The sequence below is a fragment of the Schistocerca serialis genome, chromosome 7 (genome assembly GCF_023864345.2).
Source record: "Schistocerca serialis cubense isolate TAMUIC-IGC-003099 chromosome 7, iqSchSeri2.2, whole genome shotgun sequence".
Classification (NCBI taxonomy): domain Eukaryota; kingdom Metazoa; phylum Arthropoda; class Insecta; order Orthoptera; family Acrididae; genus Schistocerca; species Schistocerca serialis.
In genome coordinates, this window is record NC_064644.1 from 539,622,287 (window position 1) to 539,649,327 (window position 27,041).

Consider the following 27,041-nt stretch of genomic DNA (forward strand, 5'->3'; position numbering starts at 1 on the left):
CAACCTATCGCAGGCAGCAAGACAACCACTACTGCTCTTGCCGCCCGACCTAACTTTCGCAGAGGTTTTTTTCCCTTGGCTCTTGCTTTGGCACTTTTTTTCCTCTGCCCTTCAAACCGCTACCCTTCGTCAGATTTCGACCAATCTATCTCCAGATGAGCGCGTATTAATGATTGATCCTAACCAGACGTACGCAGACATCGCAGTACTCACATCCTGCGACACCTCACTTTAGTGAATACTAACCCTTATGCAGAGATGGCAGTAGACCTTTTGTGTTGGCCATCATGCCGGTGAGGGCGTGGAGGGGCTCCACCTCTATTTAAAAAAAAAACTCTGAGCAACCCTCTTAGATTGCTTGCAGATGACGCTGCCATTTACCGTCTTGCTAAGTCATCAGATGATCGAAACCAATTACAAAATTATGTAGACAATATGTCTGTATTGCGCGTGAGTGGCGACCGACGCTAAGTAATGAAAATTGTGAAGCCATCCTTACGAGTAATGAAATGAATCCGCTAACTTTCGGCTACACGATAAATCACACAGATGTAAAGGCTGTCAATTCAAGTAAATCCTTCGATATTACCATTACAAGTAACTAAAATTAGGACAATCATATAGACAATGTCCGCCCTGTTTTGTAGTACTGTTGTGTGGCGTGGAATCCACATCGTATAGGATAGACGTAAGACACTGAAACAGTTCAATGAAGGGCTGCTCGTATTGTATGATCGGGAAATAGGGGAGAGAGTGTCACGGACATGATATGCGGATTGGGATGGCAATCATTAAAACAATGGCGTTTTTTATTGGGGCAGATTGTTCCTAGAAATTGCTGTCACCAACCGCCTCCACAAAGTATGAAAACATTTAGTTGGCGACCTCTTACATGGATAGGTAGGATAACCAAAACAAAAAAAGAGAGATCAGAGCTTGCAAGGTAAGATTGAAGTGTTCGTTTCTACCGTGCGCTGTAGGAAAGTGGAACGGTAAGGAAGTAGCTAGAAGGTAGCTCGATGAACGCTCTGCCAGGGATTTAAATGTGAATGAAAGAGTAATCATGTAGATGTAGATCTAGATATAGATGTAGGTGAAGTACCTACTGTCGCACGGGAAGCAACAGTTTTCTCTATGTAATTCAAGAATGTTCTGCGAGAGCTTTCCCTTACGATCCAGCTGAGTTCCCGGTGATGACGGAGGGAGCAATAGACTATATTCCTGATCTGAACAGAAGTTTGAGGTATTTGTAATACTGTTTTTATGACGTAGCCATACACCACATAACAAAATAAAGCTCATCAATTTTCATTACGAAGCTAAGAAGGGCCAATTCCAATCCTCATACGAAGGTATTTTCCCTGACAGTTTTACTCGCTTACCATTGAACTACGGAGGCGACTCCTGGATAGCACACAGGCGTATTAAATATAGGTGCAGACAGAAAATCATTATTAAACGCAGGAGAAAGGGCAGGCAAAACGTTTTTTCTCCTTCAAACTACGATTACTCTCTGCTGGAATTAGATATTCTCTCACTACCGTGAATGGGAAATCTCCGAACATCGTATAACATTGCCGTAAATTTCTGTTGAGTAATTCACTTGAGCGAATGTACATTCATAGAACGAAACGCAAAGCAAGGTCTTAATATCACTGAATGAAGTTTGTAACCTCCCCACCGAAATTTAAAAGAAAAAAAGACAATACTAATTAGAAATGCTAATGGACATTGCTCTATGCGTAACCTGCCCACAATGAAATTTACTGACAATGGCAACAAAAATGTGAAATTCGCAATCTGACTCAAATATAAATTCCTCACAAAAAATTTAAAGTCTATTCAGTGATAAGAAAATTCAATTAAACCGAAACATCGGTCTTTGGCCCTGTGTAAAACAATCAGAATTAAAGTCTTACCTCAGAATAACTGGATGTCAAATTTCTGCTCTTATTTCTGCGCACGGCTTGGAGGAACTACATTGCAAATAATAATATTCCTTTTTTCTGTGAATTTACTGAAATTTTTCTTCAAAAGAAGTGGAATGAAATGGGAAGTGCAACGAAATCTTTAGTTCAATAAAAAATAAAATTTTTTGAAAAATGCTTTTGAAATCAAAATTATTATTGGGGGACTTGTTAGAGATTGATTACAATAAATAAGTTTTACATTGTCTAATGATTATATTAATTAACAGTATACCTCATTCAGCATCTTGACCAGTGTTGCCGACCGCCTACATCACACAACCGCACTGGGCTGCTGCTACTGACCGACCGCTCTGCATGACGACTACTGACTGAGTACTGCTCTGCATAGCGACAACTACTGACAGAGTACTGCCCTCCACTAGACCGAGCTACAGACTCGCAACGACTGCTACTGACAGACTCGCAACGACTGACTGACAGACTACTGCTCGCAACACTCGCGCGGTCAAGCGCATACTCTCTGGTCACAGATGCTACAATGCCTCGCCATCGCTGCTATGTTACATACGTGTTTCATAACCCTCCACTGGGGGGCAAAAATTTGGCAGCGATGGTGAGTCATTTGGACTTGCCAAGCGCGGCAAAATTTTCCTTTAATTAACAAAATTCTACAACTTACAGAATATTTAAATGTTGTGCACACGCACTAAGTACAAAATGTATCAGACAAAGGCAAAATGTGAATACAAAACATAGTAGCAAATCAGAAAAATGTATATACAAATTTTTTGACAGATAACAAAGTGCACAGGCACTGAAAAAATTCTTTAGCATATTCAGAACAAATAAACAGACTGGCAAAAAATATTATGTTGACAAGTGACATGAGTGTACTTAATGAACATATCAGGAAATCATAAAAGTTATACAAATCATATTGAAAAATGAGAAAAGTGCACAGGCACTGAAGTTCAGTAGAAAACATATTAACACCTAACAGAAGTGCTCATGCATTGTAGCTCAGAAAATAAAAAATGTATATACAATATAAAAGACAAAAGTGCACATATACTGTACTTCAGAACAAATCAAAAAAATGTCTTTAGCATTTTGGCAATAAATAAACATAATAGCAAAAAAATCATGTCGACCAGTGACATAAGTGTACTCGCACTGGAGTTCAGCGAATTGAAGAAATGTATAGCCATGAACATAAATAATGTTACCAAAAAAATGATTTTCATTATGTGACAAGAATTAGGATAGGAAAGGGAAGGATTGCATCATGGTTGTAGCACTTTAGATTGCACACAGCTGTTCTGAAAGTCCATATCTTTCCACAGAAGTACAACACCAAGTGACACAACTTGAAGTTCTTTTCCCATCAGAATTTATCAGTGTAGCCAAGACACTGAACTGTCGTAGTAATGTTCCATGTTTTCATTTTGGCAGTACATTAGGTACACCAAACAGTGGGACCATAATAACGTCTTCATTGCTCACGATGGTGGACAGCATGTCGTGTCAACACCACGCTCTTACAAGGCACACCAACGTAGAATTAGTGCAAAAACCAAATATAGTGCTCCATGATCACTAGGATAGACAGGACAAATGGACATTGCAGTAATTCAGGGTAGTTAGCTCATGAGGTGAAGGACATTATGTCACATAATATTGACAATTACAGTCTTCATTGATAGTTTGTGGCATTCATAGCCCAGTTATTGAACATTTCTGTACCAAGTATGTAGTATTACAGAAAAATGTTCATTAATTGTTTTACATAGAATCAGTAGCCTTCTTTTCCTGGTTACAAAGTATTATGAAATAATCGCATTCTTTTCATTTACAGATTATAATTAAGAATCATTAACCTTCTCCTAATTACAGTTAATTAATCATTTGTCATTCCAATAATAATCATTAGCCTTTTCCTAATTACAGTTAATTAATCAATTGTCATTCCAATAATAATCATTAGCCTTTTCCTAATTACAGTTAATTAATCATTTGTCGTTAATTAATCATTTGTCTAATTACAGTCAATTAATCATTTGTCGTTAATTAATCATTTGTCATTCTAATATAGTAAGAATCATTAGTCTTCTCCTAATTACAAAGCATTATTAAACAGTACCATAGTTAATTAATTATGTGTCATTCCAATCTATTAAGAATCACTAGCTGGCATCATGGGTAATCGTATTACAATAAACAGTGGCGGTCCTTGGCCAGTTACAAAGTATATTTAGTATGACAGAATAATGTTCATCAGAAGTCTTAGTTGAAAAGGAGAGTCGATTATTGGCCTAGCATTAACATAATGCATTGAGTGATACAAATTATTGGCACTCATTGGCCATTAACCAAAACATGAAAACTCAACATGGGAAAAAAAGGGCTAATTAATGGCATAATTAATAACAATTCTTCAAGTGACATTAATTATTGGCACTCAGTGGCCAGCAAGTATTGAATAGAATCATCATTCAGTATTATTCAGATTATTACGAAGTCATTATTAAAAATCAGTTAATTACAGTCATAGCATTAATAATCATAGGCATTATAAGTAGTCTCATTACCATAAACAGTGTTCCTCCTTCAGTAGTATTCAGATCATTACAAAGTCATTATTAAAATCAGTTAATTACAATCATAGCATTAATAATCGTGGGCATTTTAAGTAGTCTCATTACAATAAACAGTGTTCCTCATTCAGTAATATTCAGATCATTACAAAGTCATTATTAAAAATCAGCTAGTTACAATCAAAGCATTGATAATCATGGGCATTATAAGTAGTCTCATTACAATAAACAGTGGCAGTTATTAGCTAGTGACAAAGCATTATTTTATATATATATATATATATTTTTTTGTATCATTAAGAAGTCATTACTGAAGTGACATACTATTCAGAGCTAATCAGTATTACTCAGAACTTTCTCAAACTGGTATCACTATTTGGGACTGGTAATACATTTTTTGTTAGCAATGCATTGCGTTGGGATCGATAATTAATTGCTGAGGCATAACACTATTTGCTTTTGATCTATTGCTGCAAATGAGGATAGGTAACATCATTCGTCATGAGTCAGCTGTAGCAAGGTTATGTAACAAGGCAGTATATGTGATCACATTTATAAATGATAAACACAAATGGGTAAAAAAAATAAAAATGCAAGTACTAGAACAGGTATAATAAGTAACAGGTTTAGTAAGTATCATGAAAAACTTCTCCTGGAAAAAATACAAAATGGATTATTGACCTGAAAGAAGAAACGCACACTATGCTGAAAAGTAGTGAACCTCGAATTAACAGGTAGTGAAATATGTATAAAATGTGTTCCATAGCTGTCCTTTCCAAAACTTTCCATCATCCTACTATGCAATATAACGCCTGCTGTCAAAACAAACTGCAACAAATACTTAAATAACTACATAGCCTAAATATAAGTTCAACATTATCCTCATCTGTAAAGAAAACTTCATTATCCATATCATCATAACTTCACTATTATCATCATCTGTAAAGAAAAACTTCATTATTCATAACATCATATCCTTCATCATTATTCATCAGTATTCATTATCATCTGCAAAAAATCACTTCATTACTCATTATACAACTATTCCTTATCTCTAGCATATTTCATCACTAAAACTAAGATGTGTAGTTCAGTTTGACAGCCTGCATCAATCACCTTGTATTCTGAAAGAAAAAATTAGCTAAGGCTGCTATTCTATGATGAGTATAGTATATTCTTGTTAATGCTTGTTAATCCTGATCCATTTACTCTTCCTCATAAAGTTATTGCATCTTCTTTCGTTTATTCCGTAGGTGAAATTCCCATTTATGTTAAATTTATTTCTTAGAATCATCATTCCTTTCTGAAATTGATGAACAAAGATTAATGTCCTGCATTTAAATCATATACCCACTAGATAATGACTGGTTTATGGTGACATAATTAACCGTACAGCATAACATGACAGAAAACGTAATATGTCAAAGGCATTGACAGTGTTCAGAGGCAAAATGTACAGATAATATTACAATGCAGCAGCAAAAAAAAAAAAAATGTAAAACAGTCACGATGTTGAGATGTCATAAGGCAAAAAAAAATGTCAAAGTCGACTGGTGTGTGTTATATCTTAACTATTTCACAATACATACAAACAAAACTGGAGTACAATCATATACACAAAAAAGTGGAAAATGTGCACGGTCTGATGTGTAACGACAAGAAAAGCGACCTGCTAACCTTACCTTGCCGGGCACTTGCCAAGAAAAAATACGATAATCATCAGTAATTAGTCAGGCGAATTAATTGCATTAGTAAATGATATCATAGTGTGTTGAATCATACAGTGGTTTCACTCAATAAACGGTTTAATGTTTGAGATATGGTGATTGCCTTTCGATTTTCTGGTTCTCAAAGTTTCGACGTGTACAACATTGGGGTGAGGGATGCTGCGAATCCGATATGGACCTGCGTATAGAAGTTCAAATTTACTGCACTTACCTTTTAATTTGCTGGATAAATAGTGTGTACGTACTAATATCTTCTGTCCAACGTGAAAGTCGCGGCGTGTACAAACCTGTTTTTGCTGTCTTCTCCGGCGCTCTGCGGCACGTTTGATGTTCTTCAGCGCAATGTCAATTATTTCGTGGTGTCTTAATCGACGAGATGTAGGAAATGTTATTAATTCTTTAATTTTGTTAGGTGGTTCAGCGTTTTTCAGTATAACAGACGCAGATAGCATAGTGGATTCATCTGGAATGGAATTAATTACATCTTGGAATGAGAGTATGTATGTATCCCAATCAATATGTCTTTTGTGGCAGTATATTCGGCACAGCTTACCAATTTCTTTCATTAATCTTTCACAAGGGTTCGAAGAAGCGTGGTACTTGGATATATAGATCGGAGAAATGTTTCTAGCTCGTAACATGCGTGTCCATACGCTACTACGAAATTGTGATCCATTGTCAGAAATTACTTTCATTACATGCCCTACATGAGATAGAAAATGTTTTACAAATGCTTTCGAAACAGTTTTGGCAGTAGCTTTGCGTAACGGAGTGAAAGTAACAAATTTTGAAGTGAGCTCAACAGCGACAAAGATGTAGCTAAAACCTCTGTTAGTTCTGGGAATCGGACCAAAAATATCTACTGCGGCCATATGTCTTAATTTAACAGGTACAATGGGATATAAAGGAGGAATATGTGAAGTGGTGTCTGATTTAGCTTTCTGGCAAATTTTACAAGACGCTAAAACTCGTCGTATACGTTTCTCCATGTTGGTAAAATAACAGTTCTGTCTCAGTATAAGAAAACATTTTCGTGCTCCGTAATGTGCGTAGCTTAAATGAGTGTACCAAATTAATTTGTTGACCAGTTCGTCAGGAATGCATAATAACCAATTGTTGCTGTCAGGATGAGAGCGGCGAAACAGAACGTCATTGCGTACAGTGTAATGGTTTCTAATCGTAACATTTTTTCTATCTTGCCAAAGGTGTTTAATTTCTTTCCACACATTGTCTTTATTTTGCTCCTTTGCTATGTCCTGTAATGACGATGAAATAAAGTTTTCAAATGCAACTTGCTGAATGTACATGACACTGAAATTTGTTTTGCAGAAGTTGGTTGCTACGTCTTGCTGATTGTTGCCGAGAGAACGCGATAGTGCGTCTGCTATAACATTTTGTGTGCCGGGAATGTGAACAATTGTAAAATTAAATTCCTGTAAATAAAGTTTCCATCTGCTTAATCTGTCGTGGGTGAATTTAGCCGAAAGTAAAAATTGTATCGCTCTGTGGTCTGTGTAGACGGTGGTATGTCTGCCATAAAGAAAGTGCCTAAATCTCGTGAAAGCCCATACAAGACATAATGTTTCAAGTTCTGTAACGGAGTAATTTCGCTCAGCAGGTGACAGAATGTGGCTTGCAAATGCGATGTTTTTGATTACTATTGAACCATCTTCTTCAATTTCCTGGAAAATATGTACGCCTAAAGCGGTGTTAGAACTGTCGGTGGCAATGGAAAAATCTCTAGTAAGATCTGGGTGCGACAAAAGTGGTGCATGCAACAGAGCATGTTTCAAATAACATTCTCGTGAGCAAAATTCTGCGTGTCAAAAGTAATGTTTGCGTTACTGTAATATGCAATCTGTGCTGTATCTGGTTAAATTCTGTCGTACGTGCTATTATTTACGGGAGAATGTTGTGGCATATCCACTATATGAACTGTTCTGTTATTTCATACTGACGTGTTACGTTATGGATGACACCTATTGTTTGGATCATTCATGATAATGTGTTGTTGCTGATGTTCTTGCTGCTGAAAAGATCGACTGTTATTAAGTGTACGCTGATAATTGTGCTCAATATTTTTACGTCTGTCGTAATAGTCATTCCTATACGGTGCATTGCGATACGAGTTGAAATTGTGTGTTGTCTGTACGTAGTTATTTCTTTGCTGCCATGCGTTACTATTTGTTGGAGCTAGGACTATACGTGCACGCGGCGAAACATTAAAGTTTGGTTTACCTTGTAGACTGCATTGTTGGTTAGGTATGCTAAGCGGCTGACTTTCATGCTATTGTAGTGAAAAACATCTATTGTTACAAAAATGTGGTTCCGATTGCTCAAAATTCTATACATACTGATGATTACGATTTTATCTGTAATTAAAATTACGGCGGTTTTGGAGTGCCTAAAGAACGTTGTCACATTCGGTAAAAGTTTGTCACATCGGGTTTTCATTACTAGTTTCTTAATTCTAGGTAGAGCAATAGTTAAAGAGCAGTTTGGATAGATATAAAGGATAGTAGAAGAAAAGGCAGCAGTGCAGAAAACTAAAGATGAAACAGCACTACTACAGCTCGGGGCCCTATGCTCGCTACGGCACATATTCATTAAAGCGTAATGAATCCCCTGAGGTCTTTTACGTACTGCAAATAAATTTTAGCTTTTGTGTTACAGGCAATAGCGGTAAAATTTCAAAGGCAAATTGTTGTATCCGTGCTAATTCAAATTTCTTCATTACAGGCAATGCTGTTGTAAATACAAAAATAAATTGTCGCATCTGGTTCAAAGCTAGCTTCTGCATTACAGGTAATAGCGGTGAATGTACAAAGATAAATTGTCGTATACAGCTCAAAGCGTGTACCTGTGTTCTGTCATTATTAAATTCCTTAGATTTTCTTACAAATGCAAATTGCTCGAAATCTACGTTCTCGTCACTCAGTTTGAGAACACGTTCAGGTTTGTGTGTGAATTTGTTTGTCTGTGTCATTTCGTACTTCAAGTTACGTAGCTTTTCAGATTTTAAGTCGCGTGTCTTTTCGGATTCTAATTCGCGTATTCTCTGTAAATTGTTCACATGATACGCGCTGCGTGACTCTGACAAATGTTCGTAACGTGGCGGATTCTGTGACGTATTGGTGACTGAAATAATTGTTAATTCTGTTACTTTAATACTTTCGTCAATTTGGTTGTTGTGTCGTTCACTTTTATTAACAACTTCCGTATTAACAGTGTGTAAAACTTCCACTGACTCTAAATTAACTACGTCGCGAATCTGTACTGCGTTTTTAGGGCATTGTTCGGTGACTGCATTAATTTCGTGTATCTGTGTTGCGTTTGCTGAACATTGTTCAGTGACTGCATTAACTTCGTCTTTATGTAATTCTGTTGTGCTTACATGTGTACTATTTAATTTTTGTGCAACAGTGCCAACTTTTTCATCACTGTTATTAGCACAAGTCTTAGTATTCACACGTAATTGTACTTTAGTGTCCTGACATTGTATGGTAACAGCTGTAATCTGTTCGCTAGCTTGTTTGTTCTGTTCATTAAGGTTATCGTGTTTTTCCCTCGGCTGTTTAATACCTTCAGAAAATTGTTTGTTCCGTTCTCTAAATTGTTTGATCTCTTCTTCCAGTCGTTTGTTCTGCTTATCAAGTTTTTCATTAAGTTGTTTAAACATTTGTTGCAAAAATGCTATAATTTGAGCTTCAGTAGCATTACCTGCTCTATTCTCTGTACTGTTTGACGGTGTATCTGCCATTATCACGTTCTGTGTGACCATTTGGTCATTCTGTAATTTACAAAAAGGTTTGTCAGTCGGATGTACAGTGTCTGACACTATTTCGGAATTATATAAATCCGTCCTACTTTGGGTATCCTGTTCATTTTCATTAAAAATATTTGTCTGTTCGTCACGTGAATTTTCTAAATCGGGTGTGTTAAGCTCGGCAGCACTCATTACAATAGACCGTTCTGCGTCATCAATTGTCGTCAAATTAACAGACGAGACAATTGAATTCGTTTGTTCATTATCAGGGTAAAGGTCATCACTAGTGGTTGGAATGCACTGATTGTTAGTGAACGCAGGATTGTCATCATTACACTGCGTGTCACAATTACTGTCGGTCACGCTGTTTAAGTCGGTAATTTCATTCAAAATACCTCGCGATACATTATTCACAGTCTTTCGCGGCATTTTTACAATAGTCACAATCTTTCACAAAACAATAAGCACAAATGCAAAAACAACACACAAATACAACAGAGCAACGAATTGCCGTTGACCTGTAGAAAGAAAGTTACAGGTTAATAAAAGCGTTGCGCCAAATCCTAATTATATCTAAGCAAATAAGAGCAGATATCTGACTGTTGTTCAAAAGACTCTCAACGAAATACGATCCTGGACTGGGTGTCGCCAAGTGTAACCTCCCCACCGAAATTTAAAAGAAAAAAAGACAATACTAATTAGAAATGCTAATGGACATTGCTCTATGCGTAACCTGCCCACAATGAAATTTACTGACAATGGCAACAAAAATGTGAAATTCGCAATCTGACTCAAATATAAATTCCTCACAAAAAATTTAACGTCTATTCAGTGATAAGAAAATTCAATTAAACCGAAACATCGGTCTTTGGCCCTGTGTAAAACAATCAGAATTAAAGTCTTACCTCAGAATAACTGGATGTCAAATTTCTGCTCTTATTTCTGCGCACGGCTTGGAGGAACTGCATTGCAAATAATAATATTCCTTTTTTCTTTGAATTTACTGAAATTTTTCTCCAAAAGAAGTGGAATGAAATGGGAAGTGCAACGAAATCTTTAGTTCAATAAAAAATAAAATTTTTTGAAAAATGCTTTTGAAATCAAAATTATTATTGGGGGACTTGTTAGAGATTGATTACAATAAATAAGTTTTACATTGTCTAATGATTATATTAATTAACAGTATACCTCATTCAGCATCTTGACCAGTGTTGCCGACCGCCTACATCACACAACCGCACTGGGCTGCTACTACTGACCGACCGCTCTGCATGACGACTACTGACTGAGTACTGCTCTGCATAGCGACAACTACTGACAGAGTACTGCCCTCCACTAGACCGAGCTACAGACTCGCAACGACTGCTACTGACGGACTCGCAACGACTGACTGACAGACTACTGCTCGCAACACTCGCGCGGTCAAGCGCATACTCTCTGGTCACAGATGCTACAATGCCTCGCCATCGCTGCTATGTTACATACGTGTTTCAAGTTGCATTACCAAAAATAATGATAAAAGGCGTAACTTATCGTTCCTAAGAATCCTATTTATTTCCACAATTAGAAATAATGGTAACATAAATGTCAGAAGTGACATAAAGTACGAGGGTGACGTTTATGGGTTGAAATGGAGCTGTATTTTAAAGTTATTACAACCTACTCTCCATAAGTTGTGCAATCCCGTAATTTTGAATAAAGGGACACGACGCAGCATGAGCGGAACAATACATTGTGCTGTAGAGACATGATGTTTAAGGGAGACTGGACGGATATATGTAAAAATTCTAACTGCATTGCTTGGTAACGTCGCAACTGAGACGGCCTTTTCTGAGTGGTTAAGACTCCTAGCTTAGGGCAGTTTTAAACCTTGGTATTTTCGTGTTTTAGATGACCAGTTTATCTTTCGGAAAGGTGAAGGCACCAGAGATGTAGTTCTGTCGTTGCAGTTGATACTGGAAGCAAGACTGAAGAAAAATCAAGGTATGTTCATAAGATTTGTCGACCGGTAAAAAGCGTTCGGTAGTGTAAAATGATTGAAGATGTTCGAAATTCCGAGACAAATAGTGGTAAGCTATAGAGAAAGACGGGTAATATAAAGCCTGAACAAAATCCAAACGGGAACAAGAACAATGGAAGACCAGAAAAGTACGGATTATAAAGGATGTAAGACAAAGACGTCGTCCTTCGCCCATATTGTTCAATCTATACGTCGAAGAAGCAATGACGGGAAAAATTCAAGGTGAAAGGATATCGATGTTAAGATTCGTTGACGACATTGCTGTTCTCAGTGAAAGTGTAGAAGAAATACAGAATCTGCTGAATGGGACGATCAATCTGACAAGTACAGAACGTGGATTGAGAGTAAATCAAACAAAGGCGAAAGTAATGAGAAGTAGTAGAAATGAAGACAGGAACAAACTTAACATTACAATTGACCACAGAGTCGACAAATTCTGCTGCCTAGGCAACAAAATAACTTATGACGGACTAAGGGAGGAGGACGTAAAAAGCGGGCTATGTTGCCAAAAAGGGAACTCCTGACGAAGAGAAGTCTACTAACATCAAACATTGACCTAATATCAAATACTGCACCTTCATTTGACTTTAATTTCCCGTTTCTCTCCTCCGTTTCTTATTGTCCAGTTTTGTTATGGTCTTTTTTCTTTCATGTACAGGCTTGTGTTCTCAAGTGCTCTTCGGTTTTAAAACCTTGCCTAAGATGGAGAAATAATACATCAGTATTTCTTCATTTTGTATTTCTCGATTTTCTTTTTAGGAAATAAAAAAGATACATTTCCTCTAATGTGTACGCCTCTTTTACCTTAATATTAGGTAGGCAGGAAATACAATTGCTTTTATTCTCCTGTGTATTCTCAGGCTGCTTGTTACACTCGATCAGCTGCTCCTGATTAATTAGTCCATGGTTGTGAACAACGTGCCTAGCTTTCCATTTCGTATCACACTCTTCAACATTCTTAAATACAAGATGTCAAAATATTCTGGAGAATGCAGCGTACATCTTTCAATAGCACTTCTATTTTTGCGTCGAACAGATAAAATAGCGTGGTAAGCTATCATAATACTCGTACTAATTGTTACACCACTTACGTAGTGGTGCATGAATGCTACGTTTGTTTGGATAAGGGCAGGGCAGACGATGGTTTGGGATGAATGGATAATAATAATGGGCTTTAATCCCACTGTTAGTATGCTGAGCTCACTTCTGGATGGTTAAGAAGTGACGCTTCCATGCTAGATACGTGTTAATCGTTGGTATTTTCGTGCATTTAGTGAGGGGGATTTATGGGTTGTGGACTTAGGTTTAATTCTTAGGGACAGGATGAACTGGAGGATTTTCCTATACCTACTGGCAGGATTTTTGCTGGTACGCCTGGAGAGATCGATATTTTGAATGAAGGGTAGGATGGACAGCAGTAAGACAGTGTCGTTGCGTATTTCAATAGATGCACAGGAGTGTAGGGTTTTCGGATGTTTGTCGTGTATCGCAGACAAAAGAACGGTGAGGGGACGTAACATTCAGACATGCCTACAGCTGGGTGTAAAATGCGGAAGCAATTGTTACGTTGGATGGATGTTCAGTCAGTTAGGATGTAATTAGAGAGCTATTATTGCCTGATATTAATGCACAAGGCGAATGCTAATGAATGATTACATAGAAGATAGGAGCATGTACAGCCTGCTAAGTCAGTAGAAGTGTATTGCGAAGTGGTTGCTGCAACCACTGAGATGAATGATATAAATTATTTGTCCATACATTCACTCTTGTTCCTTCAGTAACTGTTCAACAGCTCGGCGGTTCTCCGTAAACTGCTGTGCTGGAATTTATCACTGAAACTTCGTCGAGCGGTCAGGGAAGCGCGGCACCGCAGACAGAGTAGCTCTCTGTGCTAGTGCAGTAGCAACTCGTGGGGTGCTGCTGTGTGCAATTACTGCAGGGAACAGACTTACGTGGCGCAAGACAAACAGCTGCCTGTCCGAGGTGATACATAAGCGCCATTACATTCCCCCTGGAGGTCTAGGTGCAGGGCTCGTGTATACTGCCCGGCTAAACTGCTGTACCAGTGCGCGGGAAGCTGGGTTTCCGGCACTTCCAATCGGTACTTTGCCAGTGTTTCGCACATGGTTCACGGCTACTTGCCGTTGTTATGTCAAAAAGGAAATTTGGGTGTTCGAATCATTTTCTTTTTGTGGTCAGGGGAATTCAGGTATACAGAAAAATTCACCTAGAAATGCAATGAAAGGAACTGCAAGGTGGGCGAATCGAAATGATTGCCGGAATAATGTGCAGAAGTCGAGAAAGACTTGGTCGTCGGAAGTACTGATTCAGCTTGTAGGAAAGTCAAATTAACCTCCGGTGAAAGTAAAATCAAAGGCGTCACTATTAAGAGTCTAATGAAAATTGCAGTTATCTGATGTGAATGAAATGAGAGTTGATGTGAGCCACAAAGTGATGTAAACTTGGTGTCAGAGTTTAATGGAGATTTGGAAACTTGTCATCAAATGGAGCAGAAAGGCTTTCTGAAATTGGTGGAACAGGCTCTAAAGCGACAATTCAGAATGACTTTTAGGAACTATGAGCCCGGAGTTATACAATGAGAGTTTTGAAAAAATATCATCTACACAATATCGTAAAATCGAATGGGCGCGTAAGTACGAGAAGTATCGCCCAGTCATCATATCTGTTCATTCATAAAAGTCGCTGTGAAGAATAATATTGCATAGGATGGAGAAGTAAATTGAAAAACTGTTAGATGACAATCAATTTGGCTTTACGAAAGGTACATACACCAGAGAGGAAGTCCTAACGTCGTGCCTTAAAGAGAAAGAATTATAGGATACGTCGACTGAAAATTCTGAGAAAAGTAGTAGGACTCTATTAACCAGTCCTAGCTCTTTATCTTCTGTATATTCATGAGCAGATCCTGAACTAATGACTTTGCAGTGAAATTTAGCACTTTAATTAATAGTGCCAATCCGATATCGTCAGCGTGAATTGGAAATTGATATGTTATGACACCAAGTTATTTATAAACGCGAAACAGAATGGGCTCAAGATCTTAGGCCAGATGGAGTCATTTAGAAAACGTTTCGTAATAGAAAATGTAACTCCCTAAATGAATGAATGTATCTTAACGTTCCTGAAATAATTCTGACGAAAAATCTTGGAATACGCCTCGTAGTGCCACAAATTATTTAATTAATTAATGTGAGACCGACGCCTTGTCACACAAACGTAGACTAAAAATGGGTCGTAGCAAACGACTCAACCAGTGACTGCAAACTGCTACTGAAAACTTACGTGATCAGCTGATAACCATGTGCTTGCCTTTACCGATACATTGAGTGCAAAATGTATGTCCTCTGTTCAGATCTGAACGTGTTTTAAACACGCCAAATACCAACTACCTCTGCCCACGCCTGGCATGTCAAATGCATTTCTAGATACATATTAGTCATCACGGTAAATGATAGCAGCAAAACAGGCTACAAATTAGTACTAAGAAAGAAGTCCCAATCACAGATAACTTCTGATGTACAACAAAAGTATTATTTCTACGAACTGAAAAACTACTATCATTTCAGATGAGTACGTGAGTCCTGCACAATCTGAAAACTTGGAAACTGAGAGTATGAACCATATAATCCCGGTTCAGACAGCGACTCTTAATAAGTCTCTGCACACTCGTTGAAAACTGGAAAATCAGCAAATACGTAGTGCTCGAGAATGAACTTCGTTTGTCTGGCTACTGGCTCTCTAAAACTCCCTATTTGGCATCAGGCGACTTAAATTGACGCGCATTCATATGTTGTAACATCCAAAACATTATTCTCTCGGACGTTCGCCCCTGGTAGCTGAGTGATCAGCGCGACGGAATGTTATACCTAATGGCCCGGTTTCGATTCCCGGCTGGGTGGGAGATTTTATCCGCTCAGGAACTGGGTGTTGTGTTTTCCTTATCACTTCATTCCCATCAACACGCAAGTCGCAGAAGTGGTGTTAACGAAAGACTTGCACCAGGCGACCGGTCTACCCGACGGGAGGCCCTAGCCACACGGCATTTCCATTTTTATTGTAACGGAATAGCTCGTTTGACTTCGTAAATATTGGAATGTTTCAATTACGCTAATTTTATTACCACAGGGCCATCGGACTTTTAAATTAAACGACATTCTGGTTCTAAACAGTTAGCACAATTCGTAGTCATCTCGGTGAGATGGCCACAACCGCAGCTTAAGAGACATCGCCCAAGACGGTTATTCGCGTTAATAGAACTCGACATACCCACATTTCCGCTTGGGAACCCGTCAGTAACATGTTAAAGGGATTAGTGGCAACAAATAATTAGACATGAGTCAATACATGACCTAAAATTATTCTAATTTATATGAGCTTAAAATGATACACGTAGACCAAGACCACGAGGAGGAAAGGTAACGAAGGAACCAACAAAACAGAAACGTCGGGAAAATTATGGGGATTACTGCACAGAGATATCGTAATTACGAGTTACACTTCTAAATTTTAAATCACTATGGATTCACGATTTGCATGTAAACGAACAACGCCTTGCAAAAATGGAGCAGACATGTTTGTTCTTCTCTCCACAACACGAGGTCGAAGCGTTATAAAATGTTGGTCGTCCTTAGGCCTTTGGCTTTCAAAATCTTCAGTTATTATAATAATGTGGGTCTCTCATCGAATTTGAGACCCATAAACCACGCTGAACTATTAAAACTGAGAGCAGTGCCCTCACTTTAAGAATAGGAAGGTAAAAATGGCGATATTAACAATCAGAATTAGCACAAATACAACCCCATATGGAAAACTTAAAACCTGCGCTATCTGCTCATCGTTGCAAGGTTGCAAGGGCAGCAGAGTGTGTCGAAGTCGTCCACAAACAAAGAACATCGAATGACTTAAGTCTGCTTCTAATACCACTGATGGTAGTAGCGAATAGGGCCAAGCTTAAATCAGATAGTTGAGGGATAGCATTCTATTGCTCGAACTGATCGGAAAGAGCATCCAACACCAACACGATATCCAAGATATCCTTTGGAATTTAAAAACCATATAAATAAGGGTAGTCGACCGCGGAAGCCCATCTGTGAAGCTTTCCCAGGATGTGATGTTACACACTAGTGTCGTAGTCCTCCCAGGATCACAATGCGTTGCTGCCCGCGTAAGAAACGTGATTGTATTTCTGTTTCCATCACGATGAATTTAAAGAGTTGAACTATACTTCGAAAAAGCCTCACCGATAACGGCTGACTATTGTTCAATTCTTTTGTCTTGGCGGTTCGCGCATGCCCGCCCAGACGTGGAAGATTGCTGCGTTGCCAGTTGTACGTGCCAAGAGAAGCAGGGCCATAGTTTAGTTCGCAAACTTACGTTTAGGGGGGAGCGTGCAGTTTATGAAGTAAAGCCACCATGGCAGCATTAACCTTTTCGCTGCTACAGAGACTGCTACAGAGATGTGCTCCCCACATTCCGTGATGTGCGCGATTTTCTCATGATTGCCTGGCTCGCCTGTGCAGACACATGGTGTTTCGACTGCTTTGACACATATTATCATTCGATTTCATGAAAAGTATTTGGCCCAAAAATTTGATTTTTACACATCTTCGTGACTGATACCTTCCCCCATAAATGACTTAATTTTGTTTCGATGTTCAATGCAGTTATTGTGCAGCATTAGATGTAGTAAACCATTGCGCGAAATTTTGAAGAGCTTGCAGAGGTAAAAGTCCATAGCGTATACGTTCCATATGGTCGATTTTCGTTGCCACTAGAAATTTCAAGAAATTACATTAAAACGAATAAAATTCATGAAGTAAGACACTTCGAGATTGTTTTTAAATAAAGAAAATTTTAAGCACCAAACAAGGCTTGAACCCAGAATCTTTCATTCACCAGCCACACACTTTAACCATTACGCTAACGCAGCTCGTCATTTCATGCATCCCCCGGAGGACTTTAACGTATCACGCAAAATACCGGCAAACACTGTTGGTATGACTATGAATTACTCACGTTTCGCCGAAGTACAATAGGAAATAACAATTACCGCTGTTCTTTATTGCGAAAAAGCGGTTAGTAAGAATGATACAAACACCTTTCCTTGCTATCGCCTGAATTAGGAGGCTTATTGTTTGTTTGGTTTAATTAATTAATAGAATATGAAGCAATTGGTATAAAGAACGCTTTTTTCAAACTTTCTATAAAAGAAAGCCTGCTATCAAGACAATGCTTTTGTTCAGTTACTTTATTTATGACTGAACGTTTCTAAAACTGAAGACACTCTGGTCTGCACTGCAGTTGAGCTCTGGCAACGCCGTTCTCTGTTCATTGGCTGACTGTGTTTTGTGACGTCAGATGCGCAGAACGAACCTAAACTCGGCTGCTGTCATAAATGAAGCGCACTTTAGCCCCCTCGACACTAGGGTCCATGACAGTTACCGCTTGACCACGAATTTTAGCTTCTTTCCCACACAGCTAATGAGAGAGACACTAACGTAACTATTGGGCAAGGTCTCCACCTCACTTTGTCTCAGAAGGTATACTGAAATCGATTCTTTGAAAAATGACACAAATTTCTGCAGACAGTGCATCTCACCTACCCACAGAAACGGACCTGCACTGACACAACAAGCTAGGTGAACCAGCGTATCGGACAGCTAGTGCAGAAGTGAGTCCATCGAAGATTCCATCCCATATTTATCGTCAAAAGGCTGCTTGATGGGAAACTAAAAAATACACTCATGGCCAGAAAACAACAGAATACCTTGAATGGCTAGAGACAGGAGGTTCATATTCACAGTACAATGGTATGTTCTGCAGAAATGATTAGCATTTCAGTCCTGTGCAGCATGTGTCCTGTTGCCTAGTAGGCACAGGGTCCGCCCTGGACCCTCATAACTTGTTCCATGCGTCGACACGTATAATGTGCGAATGGTGTCTTGTGGTATAACCACCCGTGTTGCGTTCAGCTGGTTCCAAGGTTAGCGGTGATTGGCAATGGGTCACAGCACGGCAGCTGTCGTTTCACCATATCCCATACTTTTTCAGTTGGCAACAGTTCTGGTGTTCTGGTGGGCCACGACAAAAGGATGACATCCTCTGACACCAAAAAGGCACGTTTTCGTGTGGAAAAATGTGGTCGTGCACTTGTAGGGAAGCAGCCTACTCACGCCGTAATAAATTCACATCAGTCTTTCCATCGTGTGCCGTCCAGTCCGCTGTAACTAGCTCTGACGTCATAAATGTTGCGCAATACTTTAAGAATCAAGTGAATAACCTGAAACGGTTCTAGCATGTCAGGAGTAATACAAAATTAATATGTGTTGAGTATCAGTTCGATAATTTTAACCATTTTCGAAATTTGGACGTTTTTCTGTAAAAATCATTGGCGCAACAGAAAAGAGCTAGAGACTTAAAAATTTATATTTAGATTCCTTTTCCATAATAATATAATAAAAACAGTACTTTGGATCTCACAAATTAAGATTTTAGTTGAATTTCATAATTTTATGGTTTTTGTCTTAAAAATTAAGGAAGCAGGATAGATTAAGTAGGCTAATAAATAAGGCTAGAATTTTTATATTTAAGTAGAATGGAGATCCGCTATAACCATAAAGATATGAGAAGTTTCAATTGAATAACTATAAAACTATAGCGATAGCGTATCTCCAAAGGGCAAGTTCAGAGCTCGTCTACTGCGTGCAGTGTAATTAAATTAGTTCTCTCGCCCAAAATATTTAACTTAGCCACGTCAAACTTTTATTATGATTACTTACCTGTGTGCTGAATGCACATTTAAATTGAGAGCTTCATCGGCCATCAGCAGAAGAAGCAATGATTTATTCAATAACTTAATGTGGTGCATTACTTTCCCAGCGGCTAGCCAGCAGAGCCGATTTGATCAGGCGTTCTCTTAGACGTCCGCACCGCGGCTTTATATATAAGAACGCTGCGCGAGGAAGAAAGGCCCCAGTTCACTCCAGACGCTGAATAGCACAGCATCTGTGTCGGGAGTCGCGTCGCGTCGATATCATTGCTATAAACAGCCTCGGATGCCGTATTAAGTTACTCGGGATACGCGTAACCATGAAATCATTTTCGAGTGAAGTGTTAATTCTGGGATGACTTTAATTATCTATCTTCAGTTTGCGTATGTCATATTTTCACGTGCCGCCGTGGGACAGACATTCTACCATTATTTAGCGTTCCGTTTGATGAACATTATCATCAAATTATGACGAGCATTCACTTAAACATTTAATTTGGACAGTTATAGTTGCATCAGCGGATTAGACTCTGAACTGCTCTGTTAGTCAGATTGTGTGGATTCTTTTTTTTTTAATCTGTGACTTTCAGAATATAGAGAACGTTTTTGCCCCGATCGTTTTTGATTATGAATCCCAGACAATCTGCTAACTCCTCAGAGCTGTAAGCTGTAGCTATAAGTGTATTTCTCAGATAAAGTGGGCACTAGGAATTCTAACTACAGGCTTCACGTTTTGCTAATCACTTTCTGGTTGCCAAAATTGTAGTTAGAGAGCCAGTGTTGAGAACGGCAAAAGACAGCATAAATAATAGGAACATTTTGTATAACAATTAATTTCCACCCGCCGCCCCAGATATGGTTAAAACGGTAGGGAAATGCATAATTTAGACATTACAAAACATTTTAAATAACGACATTAATTTTCTAACCGCCGTCCCACACACTGTCTTGCTGAAAAATGAAGTCTGGTGTGTTGTGTAAGAAGAGTATGGCTACGGGTCATATAATGTGATTCGCTTTGGTCACACATGTCACAGTGACCTGGACACGCACCAACTGTGATTTTTTGTTGTACCCCACAGTACCCCACAACATAAGGCCTTGAGATAGCGCTATATGTCTTGTGTGAATGCAGTCACTGTGATACCGCTCCTCCTGTCTGCGGCGAACCAAAATATGACCGTCATTTTCAAACAAACAGAACTTCTGTTCGTCCGTAAATACCATCTGATACTATTCACGCCCCTCTGTACATCACTGCCATCTAGCCGAGAAGTGACGACGCCCACGTAATCCCTACCGCAATAAACGGCGACGTACTATCTCCCTGATTGTGTACGATATAGTTGGAAAATTTATGTACAGTTTGTTAATCATCTCACTTACACAGCTTCTAACTTATTCAAAATATGTTCCTATGTACTAAATTCGTTTTGTTTTCGGATGCAACGAATAGTTGTCTCTGTGAGAAACAAGATTCTCTTAAATTCATTCTGTAACCATGGAATATTAGCCCCTCTTGTGTGTTGTTAGTCCTACTGTCCTCTATCCGTAAACGAATTTGAAGCATTTTAAAGCTGGACGGTAGGTTAGCTTAAGTGAGTGAAATTCGTGGGCCAAATACAGACGGGCTTTTTCTTTTCGGTTAATATTTCTGTTTCTGTGGTGTTGCTTAGAAGCTTTCTCTGCGGTAGCATACCAGGAACATCAAGAGTATAGAAATTCAGTTGGGAAGTTTACGCTTTCGTCTTAGTTCAACCATGCATCACTCTTATTAATTATTTTTTTATTCGACTCGTGTCATATTCTGAATTTACTGACTTTTTTCCTAAACTAAATCATTTTTTGTTGCTCAGTTTGTTTGTTCACACAACGTTTCTTTGTTTACACAATTTCTATCTACTTTATAAGTGGTTCCTCTTTTTCAATGAGTTGTACTTCTGTTTTTTTTGTAAATACGCAATTAATCGGTTAAGACGATTTAGCCGGACTGAGGATGAACGCGATATACGCCGATTCAAGGTAGCACCAGTCAAAGAAACCGTGATTGGCTGTAGGTAGTTTTGCACTCTAGAAAGTAAGGAACATTAGTGAATACGTACATATTATACGTGTACAAGGCATACTGAACGTCAGTGTGAAAATTATCTCGTGGACTTCCTAGTATTTATGGCCTCAAAGTAAGCTTGCAGATATGGCATTTTAATACGCTTATTACCTTAATAAAAATTTAATTCAACTTGTAACGAAATAGCAGTTTGGATTTCTCTCGTTTCCACCTAAAATTGAATTCGTGCTCGCCCTTTAAGCTGGGATTTGCGTTTCGCCCTGAGATATCTCCGATAATGGCGCAGCTGTATGCACGGTCACGTAGAATTCCCCAAATAAAATTTGAAAGAATTAGAAGCTCTGTCACGTAATTCTGTAATATGCCAAAAAATAACGTTGGTAATTAATACTGGTACACGTCCTCTCCTTGGACCCAGATAAATGGAATTCAGAGATGAAATTATTATCGTCTCATATCTTTGCTTTTTAAATAAAATATTTGGCCATTTGCCCAGTTATTTTCTGAAATATTGCTACCTTTTATAGTTATCAACATGTATTCTCGTATACCAATGGTGGAAATATGCGTAGCTCTTTATTGTTTTTATAGTTTCACTTAATAAAGTACATCTGTAAAGAGTGGCAGAGCACCGAATAAAGTGTCTTTGCAAAAAGTTTTCCAGCAACATGTATTGAATAATTAAATTTAGACTAATGTAGGACCAAATACCAGATAATTATGGTATGGATCGTCCCCATGTTATTTGCACTGTGCCTGAGAACCTTAATACATTATCAGGCTGAGAATGTATAAATTAAAGAATTATAATTTAGAGGGGAAGCACCTAAAAACCTTGTGCCACTCGAAACGGCTCATTTCAAACGGCTGACGCGTTACTTAACTTAACACCTGGAAAATAGGCATGGTAGAACAAACGAGTAACAGTGGGTAAATTATTTCATTCGTTACATTAAATCGGTGGTATCAACGTCAGATTTTCTGAAATCGCAATGTAATCGGCTTTTGCTCCTGGATTTCCCTCCACACTAGTGCTCCGCCGCCCCCCCCCCCCCCCCTCCCACACATGTGGTCGATGACGTTACGTCAACGTCATCGTGCTGCCTATCTGTCTCTGTGGGGCAACGACGTCTCCGAAAATGGCATCGAAGCTCTGCCTCACAACACTCTAGCAATTTTAATTTTTGTAATTCAATTGTTTGAGAGTCATAAATACCTACTATTTGTATTGAGATGGCCGATCTGCAACAATGGCACGAGATGCCATCTGCCAGAAAAAATTGCTGTCAGTAAGTATTTTGTCCATCCAGCTCTGATTATTATTACGTGTGCATTTCGTTACACTCGGCTTTTACTACTGCTACAGACCATGATCCACTACTGGACGAGGACACTCGGGTATCCGACGACATACTATTGCCTGAACCTCCACACCAGCAGCAGTCACTGTCCATAAGATGTCTCACGAGCTATCAGACCTATTGTCGTCCGATTACGCCGTTGCACAAGCGAAGCAGCGGCAGCCGATTCTCTGAATGCCAGCAGAATACTGCTACTCGCCAATACGTACAGTTTGACTGCAAGTGGATCTGAATGTGAACGTGTAGACTGAGTGCCCACAGCAACACTGATGTAACTGAAACACAGAAATGTATATACCGTATATATGAGTGGTGTCTGCCCTATCGATCATGGCCGACAGAGTGGGCGGCTCCTCTACGTTTGTAACAGTGTGAGCGCACAAATATCGTCCGAACTCCTGTGGGAATCAGGATGTGCTCTAGTGAGTTTAATGGACAAGGGGTGCTGCGTTGCAGAGTACTATAAGTTGGAAATTCGAGACCTAAGGGACCATTTTAGGATGGCCGAAAGGGTTAAGGTAACAGTTCAACACAAGCGGAAAATACATGTTCGGGACCTGTTCTGGTATAATTTTTCGACTTTTGCCGTTACGTTACCATAATTCCCTGTGTGGCTAGCAGTCAAGATTTCCCACCTATGCTGTCCCTTGCCTTCCCTTTCCTGCATTTCATGTTTACAGAAACAGAGAAAGTTTGACATCTCGGCTCTACAGTACGGTACCTGAATGAATGGGACTGCTTTCGCAGTATGATACAGTTCATACAGGTGCGAAACGAACACCGCTATGCCTTCAGCTACCTAGTTTCATTTACTTTGCTAGGGCACCAAAATATCCACTTATCCCACCAAAAGGACAAACATGTAGACCATTAGGATTTTTGGCAGGGTAGGGTATAACTAAACAGAACTCTTTGTTAATTTTGCATATACACTCTAAGGCGAAAAAAATTATGCACCATGAAGGAATTAACCGAATGGAGCGTAAATCTGTAGACGTTGTGTACATGTGCAGAAGAATCGGTGATTACGGTATCAGAAAGATGGATGATTTATTCAAGAGAAAGAGTTTCCCAAATAGAGAAAGTCAGTGCAGCATTGGTTCTTCTCTGGCTCTTACGGAAGCAATTATACGGCTTCGCATTCATTGATACAGTTTCTCGATGATTCCTGTGGGCTATCTTGTCAAACATTGCGTAAAAATCTGGTTGTGGTTGGAGCGCCCTGGCTATAATGCTCCCAAGGTTCTGAGTTGGGAAGACATCTGGTGACCCTGCCAGTCAACGTAGGGTTTGAGAAGCATGAAGACAACCAGTAGAAGCTCTTGCTGTGGGCTTTATCTTATTCATCTTTAAGCCAAGGTGACTTGTGATGAAGGAGAACAAAACGGACTGTAGAATACCACTGAAGTGCCGATTTGCTATAAGGATGCTGTGGATGATAACGAAAGGGGTTTTGCTGTGAACAGAATTGGCACCCCACACAATAATACCTGGTTGTCAGGCTGTATGGTGGATCACGGTCAGGTTGGTACCCCAGCACTGTCCAGGGTGTCTCTACACACATCCTTGGAAAACCATACTTAGGCTAGCAACGTTGCAAGATATCTCCCAAATTGAGAATGTTTGGAGCATCCCTCCGACCAGCTAGGGATCTTGATGATCTAAGATGCCAGTTGGAGAGAATTTTGCACGAAACCTCCGAGGAGCACACTAAAATACTCTTTCAGTCAATGCCAAGCCAAATAAATGTTTGCATAAGGGCCCGACTGGGCCCCATATTATTAACTAGCTCAGTTTGTGAAGCTATTTTTCTTCAATAAACCATCCAGTTTATTTGAAATTGTAATCGTTAGTTTTTCTGTGTATGTACATCACATCTGCAAACTTCAAGTTCCATTTGGATAATTCCACCATCGTGCGTCGTCTTTTTCATGTCATGTTGTTGTTGTTGTTGTTGCGGTCTTCAGTCCTGAGACTGGTTTGATGCAGCTCTCCATGCCACTCTATCCTGTGGAAGCTTTTTCATCTCCCAGTACCTACTGCAACCTACATCCTTCTGAATCTGCTTTGTGTATTCACCTCTTGGTCTCCCTCTACGATTTTTACCCTCCACGCTGCCCTCCAATACTAAATTGGTGATCCCTTGATGCCTCAGAACATGTCCTACCAACCGATCCCTTCTTCTGGTCAAGTTGTGCCACAAACTTCTCTTCTCCCCAATCCTATTCAATACTTCCTCATTAGTTATGTGATCTACCCATCTAATCTTCAGCATTCTTCTGTAGCACCACATTTCGAAAGCTTCTATTCTCTTCTTGTCCAAACTATTTATCGTCCATGTTTCACTTCCATACATGGCTACACTCCATACGAATACTTTCAGAAATGACTTCCTGACACTTAAATCAATACTGGATGTTAACAAATTTCTCTTCTTCAGAAACGCTTTCCTTGCCATTGCCAGCCTACATTTTATATCCTCTCTACTTCGACCATCATCAGTTATTTTGCTCCCCAAATAGCAAAACTCCTTTACTACTTTAAGTGCCTCATTTCCTAATCTAATTCCCTCAGCATCACCCGACTTAATTAGACTACATTCCATTATCCTTGTTTTGCTTTTGTTGATGTTCATCTTATATCCTCCTTTCAAGACACTGTCCATTCCATTCAACTGCTCTTCCAAGTCCTTTGCTGTCTCTGACAGAATTACAATGTCATCGGCGAACCTCAAAGTTTTTATTTCTTCTCCATGAATTTTAATACCTACCCCGAATTTTCCTTTTGTTTCCTTTACTGCTTGCTCAATATACAGATTGAACAACATCGGGGAGAGGCTACAACCCTGTCTTACTCCCTTCCCAACCACTGCTTCCCTTTCATGTCCCTCGACTCTTATAACTGCCATCTGGTTTCTGTACAAATTGTAAATAGCCTTTCGCTCCCTGTATTTTACCCCTGCCACCTTCAGAATTTGAAAGAGAGTATTCCAGTCAATATTGTCAAAAGCTTTCTCTAAGTCTACAAATGCTAGAAACGTAGGTTTGCCTTTCCTTAATCTTTCTTCTAAGATAAGTCGTAAGGTCAGTATTGCCTCACGTGTTCCAGTGTTTCTACGGAATCCTAACTGACCTTCCCCGAGGTTGGCTTCTACTAGTTTTTCCATTCGTCTATAAAGAATTCGTGTTAGTATTTTGCAGCTGTGACTTATTAAACTGATAGTTCGGTAATTTTCACATCTGTCAACACCTGCTTTCTTTGGGATTGGAATTATTATATTCTTCTTGAAGTCTGACGGTATTTCGCCTGTTTCATACATCTTGCTCACCAGATGGTAGAGTTTTGTCAGGACTGGCTCTCCCACGGCCGTCAGTAGTTCCAATGGAATATTGTCTACTCCGGGGGCCTTGTTTCGACTCAGGTCTTTCAGTGCTCTGTCAAACTCTTCACGCAGTATCGTATCTCCCATTTCGTCTTCATCTACATCCTCTTCCATTTCCATAATATTGTCCTCAAGTACATCGCCCTTGTATAGACCCTCTATATACTCCTTCCACCTTTCTGCTTTCCTTTCTTTGCTTAGAACTGGGTTTCCATCTGAGCTCTTGATATTCATACCAGTCGTTCTCTTATCTCCAAAAGTCTCCTTAATTTTCCTGTAGGCGGTATCTATCTTACCCCTAGTGAGATAGGCCTCTACATCCTTACATTTGTCCTCTAGCCATCCCTGCTTAGCCATTTTGCACTTCCTGTCGATCTCATTTTTGAGACGTTTGTATTCCTTT